The sequence below is a fragment of the Rhea pennata genome, chromosome 12, assembly GCF_028389875.1.
Source record: "Rhea pennata isolate bPtePen1 chromosome 12, bPtePen1.pri, whole genome shotgun sequence".
In the NCBI taxonomy this organism is placed as follows: Eukaryota; Metazoa; Chordata; class Aves; order Rheiformes; family Rheidae; genus Rhea; species Rhea pennata.
This window is the reverse complement of record NC_084674.1, coordinates 9,620,417-9,647,936: the sequence shown is the minus strand read 5'-3', so window position 1 is coordinate 9,647,936 and position 27,520 is coordinate 9,620,417. Positions and strand designations below refer to the sequence as shown.

The following is a 27,520-nucleotide window of genomic DNA, read 5'->3' as shown; positions in this document are numbered from 1 at the left end:
AAATGACATCCTGTGGGTAGCATGTCAGCATGATCTGGTATTATGCATTTTCATAGTATTTAATGAGTCTTTATTGCTGTTATTTGCAGTTTGAGAAATAATTTACAAATAAATGTTTGAAAGAATGGTATTTAGCCAAAACAAGCGTAGAACCTGGCAATAACTCTGAGTTCCTCGCACACCTATTATATCTGGCAACCCAAAGATAAGCAAAAGCAGAGGCTATATGATAAGCAAAGATGAGATGGGAGAAGATGCCCACCTCCAGGGGTGACCAAATTAAACTAGTCCACATCATTATTCCTAGAAATTGTAAATGAAGTGCTGCAGGTTAAATTAACAGCTGCTTTGTAGTAACTGACTTCTAAGCAAGCCACTGCAGACAATTTGAATTTCCTAATTTAATTAATGTAAAAGCTTTACAATTATTATAAATAGCAGCAACCCTACTAAAGCACCACCTTACACTTGCACTAAAAAATACTCTGTTCAATGTTCTTAGTGTAAAGAAGAAAAGATGATCCTACAGTTCAATTAAGCTACCTAGTGAACCAGGAGCCTAGGTAATCAAGAAACAGTAGCCATTTGTAGTTTTCTACCAGAACTGTCTTTTGAAAGCCACCAGGAGGTCAGGAAGTTAACTCAATCTATCCAGAACATGGTCTGAAGAATCTTGTCATTAGGGATGAACCTTGTCATCTCCAATCCATCCCAGAAGTGAAGGAGGAAAAAAATCAAAAAACCCAAATTACTCCTACAAAGAGCTAAAGCTCTGTATCAGATAGTTCTAGAAGAAAAAAGCATACGACTGCAATCTCTATCTTTGCTCTTGAGAGCAAAAGCATATGACACATCAACAGAGTTCTGCTTGTTCAAGATGTGTATACAAACAGGCCTGCTTAGCCTGGGAAAGAGAAGACTGAGGGAGAGATCTGATCAACGTGTGTAAGTACCTGAAGGGAGGGTGTCAAGGGGACGCGGACAAACTCTTCTCAGTTGTCCCATGTGACAGCACAAGAGGCAATGGGCAGAAATTGAAGCACAGGCAGTTCCGCCTGAACGTGAGGAGGAATTTCTTCACTGGGAGAGTGACAGAGCCCTGGAACAGGTTGCCCAGAGAGGTTGCGGAGTCTCCTTCTCTGGAGATGTTCAAGGCCCGCCTGGATGCAACCCTGTCTACCATGCTGTAGGTGACCCTGCCTGAGCAGTGGGGTTGGACTAGATGATCTCCAGAGGTCCTTCCAACCTTACTGATTCTATGCTTCTACGAAAACCTTCAAAGACAGCCAGCTTTCAAAATTTCTCATTCAAGTTGGTAAGTGAGAAACACAAACTACCATCAATTAAGATGAAACAAAACTGTTTTACCCAATTGGCATGGCAGTATCCACTCTTTTAAAATACTGACAAATATTCAATGAAATGTTATGCCATCCATGCCATTTACTGTAGTAGGTTGTCAAGATCTTCATTATCTGTTCTGGCAGCTCCACTACTGGAGTGAAGGTTTATCTGATCAGCATGTAACATCTTGTTCTGCAGTACAGTTGCGTGATGCAAAGCCAATGTTGCAGCCTTCACTTTCCATTTTCCAGCATCTTTCTCCATCCAAATGTTTCAAAGACAATTATTACATCATGATTTTCAAGGAGATATTTAAGCAGCTATGTTTTCACAGCTATTGCGACAGGTAACACGTTTACTGCTAGGCTTAATCCAGGCTGACAGTCACAGTTTAAGTGTCCTAGAAGATTATGTAGCTGGTCTTGGTTTTTATTGGAACATAATAAGAAACTGGCTTTGTACTTTCCCAGTTCTTGAAGGCCCTGTCAGAGACAATCTTGGCTTCCAGGACCATGCAGCAAGCACAAACTTATCCCAACATCTTTTCGCTTAACTTCCCATAAATGCTAATAATTTTTCACACAGTCCTCAACCCACATTAGGCATAAATATATTAATACAGGAACGAGACACACAGTCTTGGCAGAGGTAGAGCCAAGCTGAGTAAGATCAATGAAAGAGCTGGCATTTCACACAGCTAGAACAATTTCACAGATGTTTCCCAATTTTTTTCACCTCTTCAGAAACCACTCTGTATAGAAAGAAAAAGCTTTTAGGTATCTTCTCAAACTTAAGGCCCAGGCTAGACCAATAACTTGATGTTCCTACATATTTTTCAGGGCCAAATTCAGTTTTCTCAGTTATAGCTTTTTTTTTTTTTTTTTTTTTTTTTTTGTTAAAGCTGTGACAAGCATTGCTAGCCTTAGAAATCTAGCTTAAAGAATATGGTGATTGATTTCGGTCTCAATTTTGGCCACAATTCAAAGTTCACATCCAGACAAATCGTATCATCCACATATATGTAAGACACTGTCTCCACTGCCCCACCTACGTCAGTCAGGTGAAAAGTAAGGTGCAGCCACTGACACAAGCTTAGAGTTCTGAGTACAGAGACAACTGAAAGAAGAAAGTTGGCTTTTTGTACACAGCACACTTTGCAAATAGCAGCTAGAATCAACTACAGCAGCAACAGTGCAGTTTCTAGATGTATTCCTCTCAAAAGTACCACTATAGTAAACTTACCCTCACACAGACCTGCCAATAGGCTGGTAAACACTTCAAAAGTTTAAGCTTGACTGTGTTAACTAGCAATGTGGTTTTTGATAGCTTGATACTATCAACACAAGCCATAGAATAGACGGAGGCTTTTTGCTAATGTAAATTCATGCTACATCATAGCAATTCTCAAGGAAGAACAAATACGCCAAGGTGAGAAGTTTCAGTGGTGTAGCTGCATTTAAAAGCAGCAAGAAAAGCATTTTGCTGATATAAATGTGCTATCATAAGAAAAACAGCAGAAAAGTAGTAAAAAGCCACATTTCAGTTCTCCTTTATACACTGGAAGTAATTTACAAGATACTAACAAACAATTTTCTTGAAACTTGAAGTAAGAAAAAAAACACCACTTGGTTTCCATTACATCATATGTCAGTTGTCTTTCAGGAATAAATCTCTGCATTGTCAATATCTATTTTATCGTTCAGTGAATTTTCATTACATTTGCCATTGTGTCTACACGCTGTTGTTTCCCTGCTACTCTTGTCAGTTTTCATATTTTTCTCATCTTCTAGAGATGATACATATTTAAATTCACAAACAGATGAATCCCATAGGTGTCAAACTCCCCTAGGGAGCCTCTTCACCAACAATTAGCCTTTCCCTTATTCAAGGATAAATGAATTCCTTTTGAATCAAATTACAGTACATTGGATTTACTATTTAATTTCTTTGGAAAAGGACTTGTAAGTTCTGGGGTTTTTTGTTTTTCTGTTTTTCACCCCCAAAAGGTAAAAGTTCCTAGCCCTAGGCCTGGCAACAGAAACCAGCCAAACTCTTAATACGGGATCGCTTTCCTGCCTTCACCCAAAGCATTGAAATCAATTTACCAAATAGGATTTTAACATATCTGTAGCCATAGGCAGAGTCTAAAGTTATTTCCATCCATTATAAAAAAAACAAACCTCCAAGCCAGTAATCTTATGAGATACATAAAACCGTAGCATTAAAATTCAAAGGTGCATCTCTCTCAGGTCTTCTGAATACTGCTGATCTCTTGGCTTTGCATAGCTTTTGCTCCTGCACACATTTCAAATTGTTACAGATGGTAAAAATGGTTTAAATTCCTTAAAAAAGAATTATTCTGCTGTTTAAAACCCTACTGTGACCTTGTTGAAGCTGATGCCAGAAATTTGGAAAAGAAAACCAGCACCAGTTTTAAAACCATGATACCAATGCCTCATTTCTCCTTCAGTCTAGAGGAAGCTTGCTTTGAGTGCTAAAGCAGCAGTGGCCCAGATCCATCTCGCAAAAATGGGCATAATATCTTTACCATTTGACATACTGAAAATACACGTTTCACAGAAACATTAGCCTAAAAACATTCTCCATGTTCCTTTAGAAAGCCAAGGAGACCATCTCAAAAATTAAGCTTCAAAGAGCTTCTGCTGATTCTCTTGTGGAATAGGCCAAAACAGCATAAAATTATTCAACAGATGAATGTATTCTCTAGTATGATTCAACATGCTACCTCATGTATGATTGTATGATTCAACAAGATACCTGTCTCACAAAAGAATTCTGAGAACCATGCTAGAATAATTTGTTGGTTAAAAAAATAAACCCAGTACTTCAAAAGGACTAGAGGCAGCATTTAGCCATTCATTTTTCATCCCCCAAATGATAAAGTTGATCAAATCCTTATGATGAGCATCTGGGAGGAGCCTAACTGGTATTTTAACATTTCTTTAAATAATAAAAATGAATCCAGTGCCAGAAATACTGACTGACTTATCTTCAAAACACAACAAGTCTCTCACAACCGTCAGCGACATCCCCGTTGCCCTTATTCAAATCAAGGCAGAGACTCTCAAGACACTGTCTGACTTTGAGGGGTTCAGAGGAACAACTCGTGAAGGCTTTTGAAAGGCCACTACGAAAGCCAAGAGCAAGTCCCTCCAGCACGAGAGGCATGTAAAGCATGAACCAGCATGTAAATGTTTGCTGGTTACCAACTAGATGCTTTTAAGTTTCTGCCCATGATTACAGGAGATCGTATTCACTCACATCCTCTGCTCCTGCCTCCAGGGCAGCGTAAGCACAGGAACCTCAAGAAATCACATTTTTTTCCTGTTGAGAGAAGTAACATCAACCCCCATCTTGGTAATCCCACACAGAACAAGCCAAATAAAAATACAAAGAAATGAGTCATAAAAATAAAATTGTTCCCCCCAAAAAGCACCTCATCAAAGGAGAAAGAGGCATGAACATCTCTGGCTGCCTTGTAAGGAGCATGGGAAGACACACAAGAAACTTGAAAGTCTGAGCTATCGTGTCCTGTCAGGAATATGGCTACTACAGAGAAGCAAAAGTTACCGCCTTCAGGGGAAGCCTGCGTTTTTTTTCCCGTTGTGCTTTCGTCCTGCAGTGTCAACAGGCCTCGGTGTTGGGAATGAGCCTATGATAAAATACAATTCGTCCAAGCTGATAGATGGTGCGGGCAACATGGCTTCTGGCAATTAATTCTAAACAGTCTGCCCACATATTGTGTGCTTCTATTTAAAGGTTAGGAAACTCTTGACACTAATTAAAAACATCTATTCTATTAGAACTAATATCAGATTCTTCATTCCCACTTCCGATCAGAAAAGTGGCTTTAAAAAAAACAAAAAAACAAAAAAACAGAAATCACACTTCTATAGGAAGTCAAGATTGCTTCTGATCTAAGCAGCAGGCCATTCAAAATACTCCAAGTTGCCCTGAAGGGAAAAAAAAAAAAAAAAAAAAAAAAACACACAGAAGGCAGGCAGGGGAAAACAGGAATACACTCAAAGATGCATACCAAATACTGCAGGATAAGGTACAATCAAAGCAAAAGTTCATACCAACAGTGGTTTGAGGAAGAGTCAGATGAATTTAATGAAAAGACAGATGTAGTTCTGAATTGCTACGTCAGATGTTGAAAATCTGCTCAGAAGTTAAATCATTTCAAGTATAATGACTAGCTGAGGCAGAGCTAACGAGCATGCCTTGTGCTCCTTCCTGAGCCAGGTTAGCTTGAGAAGTTGTATTTTAAATAAATAAAAAAAAAAAAAAAAAAATCAAATGCAACGCTCATTCCAAGCACCCAATAAAGCAAGCTGAGCAGCAAACCCAAGGACACAGTAACACCACCAGCAGTGGAAGAGAGAGGAGCAGCCTTTCCCGCCAGTAGAACTAGGTCCAGAAAAGGGGGCCAGCCCACAGCTCTGCAGCATCTAAACTGCAGAGAAACATTCCAGTGCAAACCAGGGCCACAACAGGAAATGTTCTCTCTTGTGCCAGGGACTGCTGAAGCTCTCCCCTTCTCCCCTCAAACCACTGAAGCCTATTGCACTTTTTTCCAACAGGAATTGCAAACCATTCCCTTTGCACTGTTAAGTTCGATGACATTACAGGTGAAGTGCAATTAATAATACTATTACTTCTGGTGTGTGTGTGGGGGGGGGGGTTGCACAAAAGACAAATTTGTGATAGGATATGGTACTGGATGTATACAGCTAGGAAGAAAGTCAGACCACAAATTTCAGTTCAGAAAAAACAAGACGACAAAGCTCCTTTGACAATATTGTGCTGATATAAACAGCTCAGAAGTGTAGCACAAACAGGTGCATGTTTACTTTAGTAAAAAAGAAACCGGATGCATATTTGTTTCACATTATTTGCAAGCACCTGCTGTGCAACAGCACTACTTCTGTTAGATGTCATCCTAAATTAATTTTAGCAGGTTTTTTTCAAGTTATCAAATGAAGTGGGAATTAATTTATAGTAATAGTTTCTGGGTTTGCAGAAGTTTCCCACCCTATGTTTCTCTAATTGATAGCCAAGTCTGCAAATGTTATAGGAAAACTCCCTGAAGTCTATTGGCATTAGATCTGCTAACATTATTTTCTCAGTTAAATTAGGCAAAACTCAGAAGCAAAATGCATAACTGAATTACCAAACAAGGTTATACCCAATGTTTGCTGCTCTTTGGCTCAGGTTGTGAAACTGAAGAGAACAAATTTGTTTCTGCAAAAGAGCAATGCAAATATACCTATAACAGAAATCTACCTATTAATTTAATTTTATATAGTTACAGTATGACAAGTGAGCAACTCTACAACTTTTCTACAGAAGCAAATGTATTTGGTGAAATTTAGACCTGCAGTGACTACTACAGAATGCTGACTTGTTCTGAGTATTTCTTCTGTTTTTTATTCTAAGGACAAAAAGAGAACATTTGTTTCATAACTTAATGTTTTCATATTGACTTACAGTCCATATAGAGCTTTTAAAGCCTGAATTGATTACCTTTGACAACATTTTAATACCCACATATCAAGCTACAGACAAAACCAGGAACTGATAGGCTACATCCATCTTAAGCTTATAATATCAGCTAGTTATGTCTGCACAGCCTGCAAAGCACAGAAATAAAACTCATCTCATTGGAAACCACAGTAAATTATTTTGTCTGAAACAGACTAGAAATCTCTCTGAAAAACTTGTCTTAGAATTGAGAGTAAATACTTGCCTTCCATGCGTTCTCTTCTCTTCATTAATACACAATGATCTTTTAATGTTAGCACCTATATAAATATTAATAGATTAGATATGATAACAAGGCAGGTAAAAAAAAGAGCTTCAAGAAGGAAGGTCAGGGAAAAGCCATTTCCAAAGAAGTTGTTCTGCGAATTTATCTAAAACTTGCCAGAGAGAGGTCTTTAAAGGTTAGCATATTTTAATCTTTATATTTCCTTAGTTTCCAAAAATAAAATACATTACCCTTTTTCTGCCACAAGTTTCAAAACAGCAATAACATTCAGAAATATCATATTAAAAATAAATTTTCAAACTCAACACAATTTCAGCACATGTGTAAGGAGCCTGAGTCTTAAGCAAGGACATGCAAGCATTAGAGTACCAAACATGACCACACGCACATCACTGAAGATCGGTTCGTTCCTTTACCAACACATCCTCACCCAGTCTGTGCTACCTTGGACCTGTCCAGAACCGAGCCACCAGGCTGGGGAGTCCACGCACAGGGACGGTGAATGAACAACCCCAAGGTAGCCTTTGGGCTCATGCTCGGGCCTCCCCCCCCCCCCCCTTTTTTTTTTTTTTAAACCAAGGATAGAGCTCCAGAGAGCAACCCCAACAGTGGCAGCAGTGATGGTGGCACAGGGGCAGTACCTCCAGGTTTTGACTCTTGTCAAAAGTAGTTACAAAACTCCCTCTTAATGAGATCCCTGCCTTTGCTCATTTCTGGCCCAACTCTTCCACCTTAGGTACATGAACTTAAGCCTTAAGAATGTTACCCCAATGCATGGCACATTAACACTTCTGATCACCCACTGCTCTTAGAGTAAAAAAAAATTAGCACTATAATCAGGTAGTTAAGGACTATTTTATTAATGTTGCAACAGAATTTAAGTGCAGAGAGGCTGTTTTTAAAATATAGAATACAGAAAGGTGAAGATTTTTCATAGAAATTTCAAGCATAGAGTAAAAAGTTTTCCTGAAATATTTAGTCTGCTACACTAAAGATTTACATAACCAAATACATTTGCTGTTTATTGTGTTTATTGCTGACCATGTTTTTTTTTTTTTTTTTTTTTTTTTTTTTTTTTTTTTTTTAGAGGCCTTCATATTTCCCAAGGTAGCAGCTGTCCTTCAGTGCTTCAGATGATTACACAGCGATTTCTTGAAAGAGTGTGTACAATTTACTAAGAAAGCAGCTTGTGCAATGCACTAGTATGCTGCTTCTTTTCTAACTACAGCCCAGAAAATCCTAATAAACTTGTGCTTAGGATTGAAATTATTTATTTGTTTTTAATCACAGTGCAGTTATCAGGAAGCTGTAGGAGGAGGGGTCTGCCTTGTTTGCAGCCACATGATACCAAAATTCCCATACCTCAGTACAAGTAACCATGCTGTCACATGAACTGGATTGAAAACTTACTTTTAAAGGCTAATTCTCTGCTGGTGAGGGACTTTATCAAGCTCATCATATATGCTTTTAAGATCACTGGTGCCAATAAAAGAGAGAAGGTAGGAATGCCAAGAACCACGGTAACCATGTCATTTTCAGCAGCAACACGATCTTAGGTTGGCTTCAGTGAACTTGCTTTTAAGAGCTGCCACCAGACAGCTGAGCTGACCTAGCAACTGGCTGTTGCCAAGCAGGAAGGACCCAAAGATGGAGACGCTTCTACTAGCAACGCTTACCGGATACGTTACTAAATCATTTTTTTCCAGTGAACATGTTGTTCACCCCTAACGCTGTCAAGGAAATCAGGACTCAGTGAGTCTTCTCTTTCCAGACACATATATATACACACACAAAAGACTGAAATGACATTCTTCTCCTCATAGGAGTAAACCAGTGTGGTACCAAAAGCTTTTAATGCCAAAGAGAGGAAATTAAGCACTACCTCTATAAATCTACTTTTGAAATACTGTTTTAATGACAACTCAATATCATGTTACAAATTCTCAGTTTTATGGCACATTTTGTAACCTCTAGTGCTCCTCCCCACCCCAGCCCTTTAAAAACCTCCTCCAATTAGAAGCAGATTTCTACCTTTTGGAGAGGCAGGCTGATCAGTAAAACATATGCCATCAAATAGTGAAAAGAGCCCAAAATATGAGATTTTCCAGTTTGGGGATTTGGGGGTGGGGTAAGGAAAAAAATCATGAGATACAAGTACTTAGAGCTGCGTTCATTCTATAAAATGTAGTAACTTATAGATAATCATGCAGAGATACAAAGCAGGGGAAAAACTCAGAATATATGTCAATATGAAGCATAACAATGTCTTCACTATCAGCAATACAAGTCCTAATGCTTAAGAATGATGCCTTTAACATTTACATTTAGCAAGTGTTAAATGTAGTTCAACAGAAGCCCATTTAAAAAAGCAGAAATCTCTACATGCTTCATAACAAGCTTTTATTAAATTCTACAATTGTGAAGTCTGGAATATTATTTTGCTGTTTCCTCTATAATTACTCATATTTGCATATCTTTTATGAATTCTATGAAATGAATATCGCTTTTTGTTCCTCAAACTTAGCTAATAAAACCAACTACTTTCCCACAGATACGATTGCTAAAGGATCCTGATCTACAGGGACTGTTCAAAGCATATACATCCTTCGTATGTTTTCTTTTTTCCCCTCCATATCAACATATTAAGACAAGACTAATAAGCCTTTAGAAGTCACAACACCTTTGCAAGTGACAAATTATGCTGGTGGAGCTTTCTACCAATGAACAAATTCCTGTAATATATAATGAAAACTCCCATTTTGGCAGCTTGGAAGTCAACATCCTGAAGCACTTCACAATTAATGCCTTGAATAGCATTTGCCCCAAAAGGGAACCGTCACATCCATCTTCAGGAATGGATAGAGAGAGCAGGAAACTACAGGACAGTCAATCTCACCACAGCCCCCATGAAGATCTTAGGGCAAATACTGGATGTCAGGTTCATGAAGGACAGGTGACTGAGAATAGGCAGCACCAATTTGCTATAGCTAGCAAAACTTTTGACAGTCTCCCACAGCATCCTCGCAGTCATCTTGGAAAAATATAAACTGGATAGGTAAACCAGCAAGATAGGTAGAATTAGTGACTAGGTACCTACTATCTCCTCCAGGGGCCAGTATTGGCACTGATACTGCTAAATGTCTTAACCAGTGACCTGCACTGTGTGACTGAACACACCTGCAGCAAGTTTGCAGATGACACCAACAGGGGAACTGCTGATGCATTGGATAGAGCTGCCATTCAGACAAACCTCATCAAGTTCAAAGACAAATGGAAAGTCCTGTAACTAGGATAAAATAACTCCATGCAAGGCAGCTAACCATATACTGGGCTGCACTAGTAAGAGTATAGTCAGTTACTGGATAGAAGTGATGATTCCCCTCTACTCAGGACTTGTTTAGACCACATCTAGAGTTCTGTGTCCAGTTTTGAGCTCCCCAATATACATAACACAAGAGAGTCCGAAAGAGCACCAAACAATTAGGGGGCTGAAGCCCATGATATAGCAGGAGAGGCTAAGAAAGCTGAATTTCTTCAGGGTGGGAATTGCCAGTTACACTAAAGAGGCATGGTAGAAAAGACAAGGACAGGCTTTTCTCTACAGTGAGCAGCAAAAGGACAAGAGGCAACAGGGACAAGCTGCAGCCTGAAAAATTCCAATTACACACAAGGAAAAATTCTTCAGAGAACGCTTACATATTAGAACAGATTGCCCAGAGGGTGGTTGTGGAAATTGCCCGTGCTTAGGGAATTTTAAAGCCAAACTGGACAAAGTCCTGAGCAACCTTTTTGAGCAACCAAAGTCCTGATTTTAACTCTCACTTTGAGCAGGGAGCTGGACTGGAAACCTCCCTTATCCTATGATTCCATGAAACAACAGCAGGATGTGCTCGATAGCCACAGACGCCAGAAAGCAACTACGTCAGTGACAGTTACATGATTATAGCAGTCATAAGAAGGCTAAAATGATAGTAAGAAATCAAAGCAACTTAGATATTGAAGAAAGCTGAGAACAATTGAAAGGTCAGGAAAAAACATCTAGTTAGAACAGAATATCTAGGGAGATAATCATTCCAAATGCAACTTGTACACTGAAGATATTTCCACACACAAATCTTTTATGTAGATGTAAAAGAATGGACGGCACTAATGAACTATCAGGTAGCAAAACTCATGGTAAAAAAAGAAAAAAAAATCGATCTGTTTCATGGAGCCGCCAGCTGAGGCTTGAGGGTAACAATGGTTTTCTCATGCCCACTAAGCAACAGAAAAAAGCTCAAGATGGTCAAGATGGGGAAGCAGCTCAGTAAGAACGAACAAAACTGTAAATATAGTAGACTGAAAATGAGTATCAAGAACAGAAAAGTTGAAGTTTGACCAAGGAGCAAAAGAGAGTCAAGTAAAGGAACACAAAATAGTGATACAATGAGAACAGTGACTCAAGTAGCCACAACAGCATCAGCATGTCAGCAATGGTAGTTAAAGTTTCCTGCTCACAGGGCAAGATGAAGGATTTAAGTGTTTTGGCTTTGTTACCAGATAGACACAGAAGTTCTCATCGGTCTATCTTTTCCTGGGTATTGTTGGTGCAACTGCAACAAAACTGTATCTGAAAGCAGCAAACAGGTCAACAAAAAAAGAATATGCTTGAAACTATTTGACTATAACAATCTAAGCACAACAGAAACAAGAACACTAAACTTTTGAAAGAAAGAATAATCTACATTTGATCTAGTTCGGGCTCTCTTTGTGTCAGCACTTTAAATAACACAGCAAAGGTGCTGACAATAGTTTTGCCACAGTACTGTGAAAACTACTCAAACAAAATGAGGTTTTAAAGACTATTTACATTTAACCGACGGCCTGAAATGCAAACCTCTAAAGGAGTTAACCATATCTCATTTTTCACTGTACTTGGCACATGTAGCAACGAAGCAAAAGAAATGGCAAAGCATAGGCACTCTTGATGTAAAAGTGATTCCTGATCTTGCCTAGCTTCTCATTCAAAATCATATTCAAAATATCCCTTGTCTTCCATCCATGGAATTAAGATGAAGCTATCAAGACCTCAAGTACCTCATTACCATCTTCATAAATACTGAACTTCCTTTAACAATCTACATAGCCACATTTGTTATCAAAACAGGAAACTGCTGACAACATCACTCGAGGAAGTTACTGTTGATGCACTTACAAACACCATAATGATCTCAGAAAATACTATTTTCTCTCATATTATGAGAATAATGGTAAATAAAACATCTGACAGACTAAAAATATCAAACTGTATTTAGAACAGCTGTGTGCAGTTAAAACTTTCAACCTTCTGGACAGAATCCCCATTTTTCCACCAATTTCATTTGTATGCACCAGTGGAAAGCACAGCTCCCACACTAGCCCTGCTGAATCATGGACATAGTCTCAGAGGGCCTAAAATTCTCACAAGTCTAGATCTCAGCTCGAAGCATGAAGTGCAGCATGCATGGAAACAACCGCTACCAGAAATGGGACACACAGCATCTTCAGCATAGTATTTCTGAACATTCATCAGCAGTTAAGAGCATTTAGCACTACAAATAAAACCCAGACATGCCACTCATTTTATGGCTTCTAACATGACTTCTCCTACCGGGGGCATTCGTAATATATTCTCTGCACCACACTCTGCAACAGTGGACTGTACTCGGAGTAAAAGCCTTTTCCTAACTACACAGACTTTATCGCCCCTTCAGGAAAACCCAGTGCTGTGGCCATTGTTAAACAGCAACCTGTAAACTCCACTATTCGTTATGAAGAAACCAGCACTTTAGGTGTTATTAAGCAGCAACTTATAAATTTTGTTTTTCCTCAGAAAATAAAAAAGCCCCGAGAAGCACTGCTTAGCAGTAACGTAGAAATTGCATCCTCCAGCATAAGAAAAATCATCTCCAATTGCACTACACAGTTCCCGCAACGTGTCAGATAGTTGTTTTACTATACCTGAAGGAACACTGGAGCTGCTTTTCCTATACGGAGAGATATTTACAAACCATTGCTTAATATTACCTCTCGGTATTATCCCCCCTGTAAAGGGCTGAGAAATTTACAGGGTGTTTCTGAACACCACCAACCCTTTTAGCCTGCAATGCAAGGTGAAAGTACTTAAAGCGGTGCCCCAAAGGGCTCATGGTAGAGCACATGATTTTGTATGATTCTATAAGGTCACTATTTTTCCTCCTGAAACACTTCAGTGTGTTGCTTTCTCCTGAACATTTAACACGACATTTTATGCTTTTACTTCACATAAGCAAGAGCTTGAATACTAAAAACAACGGTATTTACATTCAGTGCAATTAATCAAGATTTAGAGCAAGGCAGTTGGGAAACTTAAAAAAAAGAAAAAAAATCAAGCAGCATTATAAAATGTAATAAAGTTTCTGCTCCTAAAAATCTCTGAAGAATAGAAACTGGATAAACTGGCACAACGACCGAATGGAGATATTTTCTCTGAACCTGAAAGAACATAAGTCAATTTCTAAAATACTGAAAAAAAAGAGACATTGTAGTATTTCAATGAAATGCATGCAGCTAAAAGTCAGTCAGCAGGATAAAATTCACTGTCTTTCAATACCAAAGACAGTGGATCAGAAATCACAGCCAAACCAGTGAGATGCAAACTTCTAATTTAACCAAAAAATAAAGCGCTATTTTGGCTGCTTCTTAAGCAACCATGATTCTTAAGCAACACATGCTCATTATGCCTGAGTAAAATTTATAACTACAAAATATCCACCTCGCATTCACATGAACAGTATACTAAAGCCACCAAAACATTTTCTTGTAACCACAGGCAGATTATAATTGACAGTGTAAAAGATTAAAAGCCACTTTGTTACTTCTCAGTGCCACTCTGTCCTCACAATGCTGTAATTATGAGTGGTCAAGTAGATCTTTAATTTGCACACTTCTTCAGAATACTGATTATCTGCCTTCTGCAGACATCTGCAAATAAATATATCAAAGCTGCATACTCCTACGGAATGTTAACCAGGGTCTGTTGTTCTTGCATGCCTTTTAGAACTGCAGACCAGTACATTACAGTCAATAAACAAGTCCAGTTAGTTTTTTTTCCTCACAAATGGCAAATATAAAAATAAGGTTCTTTTTTTCCCCAGAAGTTTTTAAACACATTGCATGGTTAGAAATGTTAAAAAATATTACACAAGAAATACAGGCAGCACTAACAAAATTCAAAATATATTTTGTTAATAATCAGAAATTTTCTAGTTTTTTTTTAAGAGCAAGTAAGAATGCATGAACACAATTGAAGTTTCAAAGAACAAATATATGAAAACACTGTACAAGTACTTAACTACCTTAACCAGCATATATTAAAGATACCTTAAAAACTCATTCCATAAAAACAAAATATTTTGGAAGATAGAGAAAATTTTCAGAAACAAAGTCAGACTATACATAAATAGCAATCCTTAAAATAAGGAGAAAATAAAGACGGAAAAATGAAAGAATTGCTTATTAATGGAAGAATTAAGAAATCTGTATCAGCTGAAAGAACCAAGCACAAAGTAGTGTTATCAAACACCAAACCAGGTATTTAAGCATTCAATCTGTATGCAGGAATGCATGTAGATATATAAACACACTCGTTCAACTGACCTCATCGGCAAGAACAGTATGCCACCCCACAATATTAAACACAACAGATGAGTTTTGTGAGCTTTTGGTTGTATATAAGGCAAAATCTAAGTCTAACACACACAAAATACTTACTCAAATGAAGTGCTCAGAGAAGATTTTCCCCAGCTTGTGAGATGGAGTTGACTACTTTAAGCTTCTGCAGTAGCTTGTCTTCCTGAAAACAGAAAGTCATTTCCAACAATTAGGATAGTCAAAAACTAGAACTTAATTTTTCAGAGAGAAAAATCATCTAAGCAGCTTGGTAATTTCATCACTGGAGATATTTTTGAGAACAAGTTAACTAACAGCGACAATAGCCCCAAACTTGCCTGGGAGGTTCAGCTGCACACTAGGGGTAAGAGTTCAATTGCCATCCTTGGAAATGTAGCTAGACAAAGCCCTGGCTGACTGGATCTAGTGCTGGCAACAGTTGTGCTTCAAGCAGAAGATGGAACTAGATGTTTTTCAGAAGTCTCTTCCAACCAGAAGGCTGCCCAGACAGGTTGGGGAATCTCCCGGAGATTTTCATCACTCAACAGCCAAGACACCGAGGAACCTGCTCCTAAGCCCACACTAGCTCTGCCCTTAGCAGGAGATGGAATGAGATCCTCTAGAGTCCCCCTTCCAACCTTAACTACTCTATGATCCAGCTTTAAGTGTAACATGAAGATCACCAGTTACAACTTTTAATTTCCCAGTGGATATGGACCTAGCTTGTCCTTGGCTATGCTTACAGATAAACCAGATGCAATAGCAGTTGGCCAAAGTCTACAGCTGATAGTGTTGATGCTGAAGACAAGGTTTAGCAGAGATGAGTTTCCTACCCACATCTACATCGCTCAGTGCCAGAGCTACAAAATAAAATCTTCCAACATCCAAACCTTGTTTTTCCTCCTACAGTATATTGGCATAAAAGGAACAAATACAATATTTAACTGCTAATTTACTATTTCATTAGTTCAGAAGCAGTGTAGTAAGAAAAGACAACTTCTAAAATTGCACTAATCACTTTGTAAAAGCAGCTTGAAATTTGAAAATAAATTTCACATTTCTATGTCAAAGCAGACCTGGATCTTTAGGCACAGCTTTGAATTTTTCTATTTCAGAAGTTGTTTAAGCAGGCAGAGATTAGAAGCAATATAACAATTACTTAATCACTCTACTACTTTGCCAGTTAACTTAGAGTTGTACTGGTGCCAGCAGTTGAAGAGAAAATGTTCTCAGCGATCAACACCTCTGACACAGCATCTCATCATGCCAGGATACAGAGCAATAATTGTAATTTAATAATGTTGTCTACAGTGCCTGGCCAGTGGCTGCTAGAACAGGGAAAATTAGCCTGTACAAGCAAGATGGTAATACTGCAATAACCTATAAGATGTCCTTTCATTTCTGTTTCTGGTGCAAAAGGGAAGGTTAATGTTGAGTTCCAGAGATGGCAAAGCGCATTCAAAACAAATCAACTCTCCAACTCCAAACTGGCCATAAACCTTTGAAGAGCATGAAAACAAATCGTGCTAAGCACAATAGGAGTCATCTTCTCTATCCACCCAGTTTCTTTAGATAAATTGATTTAACTTTTATGACTAAACATCATCCCTCAAGATACAGGGCAAAATATATCCCAATACGTATCCCAGCCCCACCAGAACTGTACTGTAGAGTCTCAGTAGTCAGTAGGGTTTTATGTCACTAAATCTTAGAGCAGGACAGTTCATCTACACTATGCAATACTAGGTACAAGTCTCCTCTAGGTGCAATGGTATGCCTTTGGTAGTCTTCAAGCATGATTACTCTCTCTCTCTTTTTTTTTTGCTTTAGGCTGAAATACTGAAAATAATGCACACGCATGTTCCTTAAGCTAAGGAGAGTAGTGAGATGATTCATTTAATAATTGTCTAATATGCAACCATTCTTTCCATAATCTTTTCTTAAAAAAAATCATTGAAAATGCTACATATTAAAGCACACTATTACTTTGTTTTGACCATTTTTGTGTTCGCTTTAAAAACAAAACAAAACAAAAACAGGTGGAAATTCTTATCAAAATAGAACTCACTCGTCACTGTGGAACATCAAGATCATGCTGTCACTAAGCTCTACCATTTCTGAACTTTCTGTATCAATATAAGTAACAAAAGTTAAGTCTATTTAAAATGCAACGGAATATACCTCTTAAAACTGTTTCAGATTGTTGTACACAAAATTGTTTAAATTAGTGACTAATTTAAATAAATTACCTCTATTCCAATTAAGTTAGCCATTATCTGTTCTGACACCCATGTTTAGCTGGCAAGGATCAGATAATCATGCTAAATAACTCCATTTGCTAAGTATTAATCATTTAAACAGTTTGTTATCTCCTATCTGAGGATCATCAGGATAATTTCAGCTGTTTTTCCAATTAATACCCCATTCACAGAAAAATGACTAATAACAATGCCATTTTTGAAACTAGTAACAAAATGTCATTGGAAGTGCTTCCTTAGAACTACAAAACAGGCATTGCACCCTCCCTGTTGAGTCAATACCTTACAGACAGTAAGATCCAATTTAAATCACAAATCTTAACAAAATTCAGGTGCTGAAGTTCTTAATGACAGCTGAGAAGAGTCACAAAGAAACACTAGAACATACGGGGCACCTTATTTCACTGTCAAGCAGATCTTTTAGCTAGTTTATTGCATTTGAAATAAATTTAGGTACATTAGCATGCTTTTTAAAAAAACACAAATTAGTAACTTATTCTATGGAAAATACTGTAAGCAAACACTTTGGGAGTCTGCTTTCGGAGTCATTTTGATATATGGATAAACTCAGATATTCTAGTGGGTACGCTAATACACAAACCCAGAGTGAAGGATTAGTCCCTTGATCATAACACCCTCAAAGCAGTTCATAATATTAAAGGGCCAAATTAAACGGTATAAAAATAAAAAGCAGAAAAAAAAAGTTTTCTGTTTATTGTTTATATTCCTGCAGAACAGAGTCCTTCTGCCTCAGCTGCTGTGGAAGTTTTGAAAATGCCATCTCTGCCATAAGAAGCTTTCACTTTAAGGGCTACAGCCTCTAATCACTTAAACACAGACTTAGTTCTACCTATGTGATTAAACCTTAGCAACTTTACAGAGAAGGGGGAGAATGGGGAACTCCAGTACAGGCAAGCAGATGGTTCAAGCAAAGCACACAAGTACTGTTGAACAGAGATCTATCAGGTTTATACGCAGCTAATATTTGCGGACCATTTTTCAATGAGAATTTACTATTGTTATTAATATTGCTAATGCACTGATGAGGTTTCCTAATAGTGTTGGCCAAGACTGTCAGAGGAGAGAATCAGTATACTATGCACTGAAAATGAAATCATTTCCAGCTCTGGAAAAATAAATGAGAATAAAAATATATAGTAAAGCATTCAGTGTTGTATGCTTAGGGGCCCATAACAACAGACAGTGCAGTAATTCAAGATCTTACCAATGGCAAACAGCAGTAAAGATGGAAGATCAGGATTTACTACACGATGATACTGAGCTATTGTGATACGCTTAAAGCATTTTTGAACCTGAGCGTGCCCAACAAATCCTAACCCACAACAATAACAAAGTATTGTACAAGAGACTGTATCTGGACTTCTGTCTAGTCCCAGACATGTATATTCAAGAAGAGTGAACAGGTTCAAAGAAAAGCTGCTAGGATGATTAGATGAACAGAGGACTGACAGCTTCCAGCTTCAAAACGCAATGCAGAAGCAACTAGCTCATGCACAAATGATTTGTCCAAAGCATATTCATATTTGCATCAGACACCTCCAAGTTCTGCAGCAGCTGCTGCAGGTTATCCTTCCCAATTAAAGGTGATCTATGCATAAAAAGTAACTAAAGGAGATCCACTGCTGCAGAATGTTTGCTGCCTGCCATTGCTCCTTCCCTCCCCCCAACTCCTTTTCTTTTTCCTAGAGGGGATGAGAGTAGAGTTGGTAAACAGAGCTCTTACATTATCCCATTTCTATCTGCTTGCTTGCTAACTCATAACCCATAACTAACATTTTACCACGAAAGTATCCAGACATGCTGTTTCCTCTATTAAAATCAATCTGCATTATGTTTCATTACCTTGGTTTTGCTAATGCAAAATGCTTATGTAGTTAAGAGCATTGCTGATGGTGGTGATAATCATTTCGCACAGAATTAATCTCAAGGGGCTTCAGAGTAGTGCAGATTTACCACAGTGAACACCTATCCCATTAAGCCTAGCAGGCTTATTAATTTAAGCATTTAAAGACAAAGACAAGTTTCACTTGTGAAAACTAGTTTAAATTTGGCATCTTTTAAAAAATTGCAAGAAATCACATTCAAACACTGATTTGAAGTAAAGGTAACAGCAAAGCCAAACTACCTACGAATTCAATAGCTTTTTAAGTATTAAGGTCACAAGGATATGAGCTGGACAGCAGAAAATCAAAACTGCCTTCAAAAATTTCTCCTCCCACAGAAAGCATAAGTCACTTTTTGTTCCTTTATCTTTTTCAGTCCTCAGCTTCTCTGAAGGGACCTACCAATCTCTGGGGTCTCTGTCCCCTAGGTCCCAACCACGAGACTAGGCAGAACCAATCATACTGATATGTGGAAAAGTATACACGTACCTGTTGAGCAGTGACAAAAGCCATTTGTTTAAAATAAGGCATATTTTATTTCCCAGAGATGCTTACGTCCTGCTTTACCTATGGTTCATGATCCCTCCAAACTCCTGGGTAGACACATCTTTGTCTTAATATTTTACATTGTACTAGTACCAAGTTGCAACCATCTTGCTTCAGAAAAAAATAACTTACTCTGTGATGGCTGGTTGTACCTAATAACTGCCTTTTTCAGCACCACATCTTATAATCAGCTCCAAATCCTCAGTTTTGGCAAAGCTGACATGCGGAACTTGAGCATGCCAACATGACATGGTTGACATGACATGACAACTCACCTGGTATCAGTGCTTCTCAAGGCTCACTACCCTGTTCCTTATTTAAGCTTCTCCTGTTAGGTCAGAAGAGGTTCGGGAGGTTACCCTATCACGATGGTCTATAAACTCGTTAGGGAACACAGCTGCAAAACCAGTCTTCATGAAAACAGTACAGGTGTTCAGCCTGTTGCATTCATTTCCCCATTATTCACCACATACTCAGCAAGACATCACCTTAAAAAGGCACACTACAACAGAAACATACAGACCAAAATCACCAGTGAAGTAATGCAAGGACTTCAAACTCTTCCAGGTTGCTCAGCAATTTATGGTCATTTTTGAGACCTGCCAATTTCTATCAAGAAAGAGAGATTGTCCCTTCCTTGATATGTAGTGCAATTCTCTTCTACTTAGCCAGTTACTCAGATTTTTCTTGATTGCTCTCCAGATTATTAGAAAACCTTCAGAATCTAGCTGTATTAGATTCTAAACTTCCACCCCTTGCTGTTGTAACTGAGCATGTTCCATATTAAAATAAATACTAGTAGTCAAGGCACTAATGTGACAATATAATTTCTCTATTTTTCCATTAAGAGAGTCCCTATTTCCACAGATACTTACAGCATCTGTAATAGTCAGTCTTATCACTTTTACAACATTTAATCATTAACTGCATTAACTAATTAATTTGACATTAACTAATTAATCCACTGACCAAAGAGGGAGAAACTGGCACTGGGAAATTATTAGTTTGGAGGTTAAATTAATTAAAAATAGTATAGCAGTGACAGAATTTAATCTCATACTTCTCATGAGAGCATGGAATCACTCACAGCTGCAGCAATTTGTGATAAATCCATGGAGAGATTTCATGAAGGAAAGGGAATTAATTTGTGTCACCCTTAAGAGTAGAAGTGCTCATTCAACAGTACTTATATTAAACAATGTTAAAATGTAAAAATTGACCAAACCAAAAGGATCAGTCATTTGAGCCAGCATATGATACATGTCCTTCAGTATCAATATTGATGCATTCAAGTGCATCAATAAAGTATCAGAGGATGAACATCAGTGGTCAGGAGAATCAGAACATTCTTCCCAGTTAGTCCTTAACTATTCAAGTATATTCACAGGTAAGTTCATTTTTTATGTTCTACTTTTATCATGATAGCTTTTAACTCAACAACTTGAAAAACAAGGAACATTTTTAAAACACGGCCAGGAAAACACAAAATCTATATGTGCTTTAGGAGGAAAGAAGGGAAGATAAACAGACCTGGGAACAGGCAGAGAGGAAAAGATTATCACATTACTTAATCTCACAACTACAACTACCAAGCTACAGAGCTGTGGATATGTACGCACCTCAGTAAGAATGATGTACTCCTTGAAGTTTTCATTTACGCTTAAGTAAACAGAACGATACACCCCAAAGCATACAAATGACATACACGTTGTACTTAGAACTATTTTTTACCTTTTTAATGCTGATAAATGGAGAAATTGGTCAATGATTCCCTTTCTGATTAATAGACAAGCTCTTGAACTACTAAAGGGACTTGTCTTTGACGGGAGTTCAGCTGCACTAAAACCGCTGTCTATGACCTAAAAAAGTCATTGCTCAAGCCACAGCCCTCTGCTAAATGCATACATAGAAGGCTAAAGGGGTTTTTTGTTTGTTTGTTTTTGTTTTGTTTTGTTTTGAGGAGTGGGTATGAAATACTAACTCTGCTGTATTTTACTCCAAGGTGCAACCACCACTCAGACAGGAGCAGAGGCAGAGCTGACAGCTAAGGGACCCGCCAGGCCCAAGCACAGGAAGAGGGATAAAGTCCTAAGGACACTGATTTACAAAGAAAGTGCACTATATCCTCCACAGGGTTTCTTCTCAGCTCGCTTACCTGTCTTCAGCTGCACGTGCTTGCCCATAGCAGGGTGCGCAAAGGTACAAGAAAGCAGCTCCTCCTTTCCACCAGGGAAAGTTCAAACCCGCACAACTCTCTTCTCCAGCTTCACTGTTGTGTCCAACTATGCCTGGGCACAACTGCAAGAATGAGTTGCGCAGTGCTCGAAGTCTGTTGCTGACACAGTGACTAAAACCGAAGGTCACAATGCACCAAAGCTAATTACTGAAAAAACAAGAGGACTCTTCTCCTGACCAAGGAGATTTATGGTTCTCACTTGCGTAAAGAACCCAGCAACAGCAGCAGCAAAGGGCCACAACCTCCCTCCTTTCCCCCCCCCACCTCCCCAAAACAAGCCCCTTCCCACCCAAAACGCATCACATCCCACTGACGAAGCTATTAGCAGCTCACACATCTATAGGAGGGATCTCTGGGCCTGAACTAACAGAGGAGCCGCCGCTAAAGTTGCACACAAATTCAGTGGCAAAGAAACATCAGAAAAAGCAGCACAAGAAGATGAAAGCACCAGATACTGCAACCACAGGACCTCCCTAGCACATAAGACCAGATTTTATTTCCTCTGCACTAACCTATTATCTCCCTATTGAAATTTCTTCTGGAGCATAACACAAGAAATCCTGAACACAGGCACCTCCTAAGGTTCTAACTATCCAAGCACTTAGGCTGCTTTGAATGGAGGGTAGAACAAAAATGTGTACTTTAAAGATTGCCCTCACTTTCAACAACAGAAGGCTGCTATGCCTTCGAAGCATATCGCAACAGAGTACGTCTACAGCTAAAAGCCAGAATGTTTTCCTAGCTTAAACATAAACATAATCCAAATGGCTTCACAGTTACTAACTCAAGCACTAGTGGCAATGTAATTGTGGCAGTGCACGTTCGAACACAAATTGCACGATTCCGCCTCAAAGCTAAGGCAGGAAGTCATGTTAAGCATTCCTTCTGCGAAAGGGAGATACTTCGTCCTGCTTATAGTATTACGGACAGGACAAGTTATATCTGCAGGGAGAACATAACACTATATCTTATGACAACAGCCACGTTCGCTAGGTGGTACTGTCAGACAAATAATAGTAACACTAGTAACTAGAAAGTATTAAGACTAATCAATGCATAAAGAAATGACAACGTATATGTAAAACATTCATTGATAAACTATGAACTGCAGAATATAACTGGTTTGGCACCACAGCTAAATTGTTATTGATTTGGGCTGAGGTTTTTCGATAGTATTTCTGGATTTATCTAACAATATACTGTGGGCTCATAGAGAAGATGAAATCTATTATAAATTCTGCACACCTGCTAAGATACACCATTCAGAAATGAATCATCTTGAAACCTACATTTGGAGCACTTGAAAGGCATTCAATTTCCCAATATTATCTCCTCTTAGATCAAATCCTAAATTTAAGGTGGTTCATGTTCTCCTTCAAATTGCAGAATTAAAAAATTCTCTTCACTTTGGGGTCACAAAAAATGAGTTAAGACTGGTATTTTTAAGCACTTGCTCAAACAAACACATTCAACCGAGAGGGCTAACATTTCAGTGCTTGGATAAATCAATGACTTAAATTCTAAATAAAGTACGATGTAATCAAAGCTTTTGAAGCTCAAGTCATGAAATCTGATGATTAAATCTAAACTCTTGTTACAGTTAATGCCATTCCCCTCTTATAGGGGATTTAAATCTGTTTTTATCAACAGTTCTGACAACCAATAGAGACTCCTAGTATCTAATACAGATTAATGGGTGCAGGCATAGCTACTCAAGGCCCACAGCTACAACAATAATCAGAGATGTAAGCCAACGTCTTTGAAAACATCGCCCGTAACATGAACCGCGAAGGCGTGAACTTGTAAGCACGGACTGACAAAGTTAGAGTAACAAGGGGAATCTGATGAATGTTTACAACTAAGTAAAATTCTTACATGCAAGGCAGATATCAGTGGCTGAAGAGATTTGTTTCAAACAAAATTACTTCTTCGATGTAAAAGCCACCTACAATTATTTTTGCTCTGGGCTGCTTAAGCTTTCTGTCAAAAGTAATTATTGCACAATACCAAATGATACCACCTGAATTTTTATGAGACACTACACATTGCATTTGTCTCAGGCACTCTTTAGCTTTACATTAGCTATCCTCCAAACTCAGCAGAGCATTATGAATGATGCTTATATCTAGTATCACAATTACTTCTTGTGAAGTAACATTGACACTTCACTCAAACTGGCAAAGTACTTCCTGATTACTCTCCCCAACCCTTATCCCTGAAATAAGTTACCTTCCTCTTACCTTATTTCCTCTGCTGTTAATCTCATATTCCCATGCAAGGAATTTATCAAAGAACAACAAACTACAACTTATGTTATCTGATAGTATCTTTAATGACACATTTCTTCATTAAAAGGAAAAATCTGTGCATCAGAGTTCCACCTTGAGGCTGCGACAAGGTTCTACTTGGAGCTGATAGCTGGGATATTCACGGATCCAGCTTCAAACACACTACCACTCCAAGTGTTTAGAAAGAAAGAATTTCCTTGGATCGTTATCTGCCAATTACCTGGTCATCTAGGAAAGTTTAGCCTTGGACTACAGACCCTCTCATCAGGCCATTGATTTGCTCTTTAAGACCCCCCTGGCTGTACAACACGTTTGTTGGGCAGCTGGAGCAGAAGCCACACGGCTAGGGATGGCCAGGCCAGAGAGCAGCCAGGACCCACCACACAGGGAAGAAAAGGACCAGGGCAGGCAGGCCGCCGCTTCAAGTCAGAAGTATTGAAGTAACATGCTACTACACAGCAGATAGAAAATTGGTCAAAGCATGCACTGAGTCATTCAGGGGACAGTAAAGTACAAAATCCTCCCCCCCCCCCCAAAAAAAAAAAAAAAAAAAAAAAAAAAAAAAAAAAAAACAAACAGCAGCAGCAGATAGGCTTTCTCCCTTCCAAAACCTGTATTTTTCCCCAAAATTAAATATACTTCCTGTCAAAAATTCTGGCATAAAAACAAAGACATAAGACTACAAAGTTGGTTTTCTAATACCTACCTCTGCAAACTAGCTAAATTCAAACACAGAAATAATAAATAATATTGTGCAAAGGCTTATATTTTCATCTGTTACTTCAGCCTTAAGGAGAGAAGTATGCCTTACATAGAAGATGCTCCTAAATTAAGTTTCCTTGTACAAATTAGGAACTTTGACATTTCAAATGAATTTTAATAGGGTAGTAAACTCCAGAAATTTCATAACTCCATCCAAGATACCAGGCATCTCTGACCTACTGACAGCTCATGCAGGATGAAAGTCATCATTTAACTCTGAAGCAGCATACCAACAGATACTTTAGAGGGACTCTTACTTGAGTGATAAAGGCAAATGTGAAGGCAAAACCAGTATAGTCTATTTTTAGCAGCATCCTTAAAAAGACTTCAGAAGCACTACACAACATGGCAAGATGTGCACTGCACTCACAACAGCATGGCAGGTTGCAATAGCGGATACTTCTCAAACACTGAATCTGCAAAATGTTTTAGCAAGATCTCCCATTCTTAAAAAAGCCTTCTTTTCATCCCCTTGCTTCCACTGGCAACTGAGCAAGCTTAGTGCTCAGAAATCAGAAGGTAAGCAAAAAAAAAAAAAATTCAAAGCTTACGTATTTACACCTAGCAGCCTCTTGGAGCTTGACTTCTTGAGAATGTGTTAGTTAAGACATTTGCAAAATTCAGAACACTATACTCGGTACTTTTTGGCAACCCCTACAATATAAATATAAAGTTTATGTATAATTTGCAACCAGCCATAGTAGTCCACAAATCTTTCTAACACGTGGCCCTCTCATTGAAACCCTAGTGCTACAATACACTCAAAGTAAAAATTTGGGGACTGCGTTTTTGTCCGGTCTGCCGTTCGAAGAACTCAAACCAGGAAGCTCTCAGGAACATTTCCACCTCACCATCTGAACCGCTGCACTTGAAAAACAGCTGCGGTTCCCACCGGCCTCAGCAAGACCCGTCTGCCCAGCACCTCTCCGGGCCTGGCTCCCTCCCGCAGAACACAGCAGAGGGCTGTGCATCCGCCCTGGATGCACCCCTCCCTCAAACACCGCCTCCGAGCACACACCGTCCTTAGGCAGTCAGATCCCCTAATACAGACAAGACGTTGACATGAAAAATAGTATACTAAGGCAACTCCTTTGATTTCATAGTTCATATTCCTATTTGTACGGATCACATTCCTTTTAATTTACCAACTTCTTACCCAGGATGAGAAATAGGACTCTTGGTTATTTCTACAGAATTTCTTACAATAAAAAGAAGTGGCATATGTAAAGCAGTGTCAAAGAACTGAAAGAGCACAACAGATTAATTGCTTGTAACAGATTGATTAAGCACCAGAACTGTTAGCATATTCTGAAGTTATCTATTGTAGCAAGTCTAAAGCTAAAGTCTAAAGCAGTAGTAATATAATTGTCACAAAAGATAATATTCAGCAAGTGATACTCAAAAAGAATAAAAAATTGATCTCTTCAATTCCTGTCAGTCTAATGAAAGCAACGATCACCTACACCTACAGTCACAATTTTAGCAAGTTTTCTCTCCAGTCATAAATGGTTATTTTTTACAATTAGAAAATATTTGTAAGTAACAATGTCATGAGCTTTTTGAAAGTTTTTTCTTAACATTCCAACAACAAAAACCAGGGCACATACCTTTCTTACTGCCAACAACTACTCCAACTGAAATAGAGCCTTATTCCTTCCAGACAGAAAATTAAACCTCCAATACTCCCTATTTTCAGTACAGGGATGTTAGACATGTTAAAAGCTGATTCAAAACAACCAGTAATTCTTATTTGTGTGCGCATCAGCTGACTATGAAGAACATGTTAATTTGCAGATCTCTTCTGGGAAATCAGGCCAATATATAGAACGGACTTAATGCAATAGACAACTTCAGAATACGCTAACAACTCTGAATGAACAATGCTTAATCAACCTGTTACAAGAAATTAAAAATCAGGTTCCTCCTCCAAAAATTACAGGAAGGTTTTTAAGTAAAAAAGGTCTCCACACACACCACGCAGCACTACAGCTAGTTTTCACCAGTATTACTGTTAAAGAAAGATCTTATAATCAATTGCTGCCATACCGACCTCACATTCCTATTGCTTGGCTTAAGTAGGACTTCATCTACATTTCTACTCCAGTTAACCTTACATTGCTTCAGCCCCACTGAAATACGTATCAGTGCTGTAGGAAGTTTCCCAAAACGTAAAACGTCTCTCTCAAATGCCCACTGACAAAATGAGACAGGTTGGTAGGAATGTACTTGTTTTAGGAACTGAACTAACTTTCCACTTTTGCCAAAATAGATTTAGGTAACAGTCACAATAGCTGGCTTATAATGGAACATTGCAGCTTTGTAAAGAAATTGCAGTTTATTGCATTATAAGATGGAAAATAGGAATTGTGAGACAGAACGCTGTTGCATAAGACTATCATAAATAAAATAGCAAGAGTAGCCTTGGAGGGGCTAGGAAGACTGCCAGCTGCGCCTCTATTCATCCCCTGCTGGCAAATTCATGGCAAGACAGTTGCAAATAGCTTCATAAAGAACACTTCGGCACCTTTCCAGCCACACTAGCTTCCAAATAAAAAAAAAGGGGGGGGGAGGCTCTAAGGGAATAAAAACTGTAGAAAAGAAAAGTGTTCTCTACATGAGCGGAGCAGACCTTCATTAATCCCACCGGTTTCCTTCACAGAAAAGCTCAAAGCAACTGCACACTAACTACGTAAATCTGACTCTGTATCTTGCCCAGAATGTCT

At 38.5% G+C, this 27,520-nt stretch overlaps 1 protein-coding gene across 2 annotated transcripts in view; it reads right to left on the bottom strand.

The window, feature by feature from the left end:
- Positions 1-27,520, bottom strand: part of FHIT (fragile histidine triad diadenosine triphosphatase) — a 592,682-nt gene that overhangs the window by 485,942 nt on the left and 79,220 nt on the right. For both annotated transcript variants that reach the window (XM_062585616.1, XM_062585617.1), the window contains exon 2: positions 14,906-14,987. The gene's annotated coding sequence lies outside the window, so the exon portion shown is untranslated. The remainder of the gene's footprint in view (positions 1-14,905; positions 14,988-27,520) is intronic.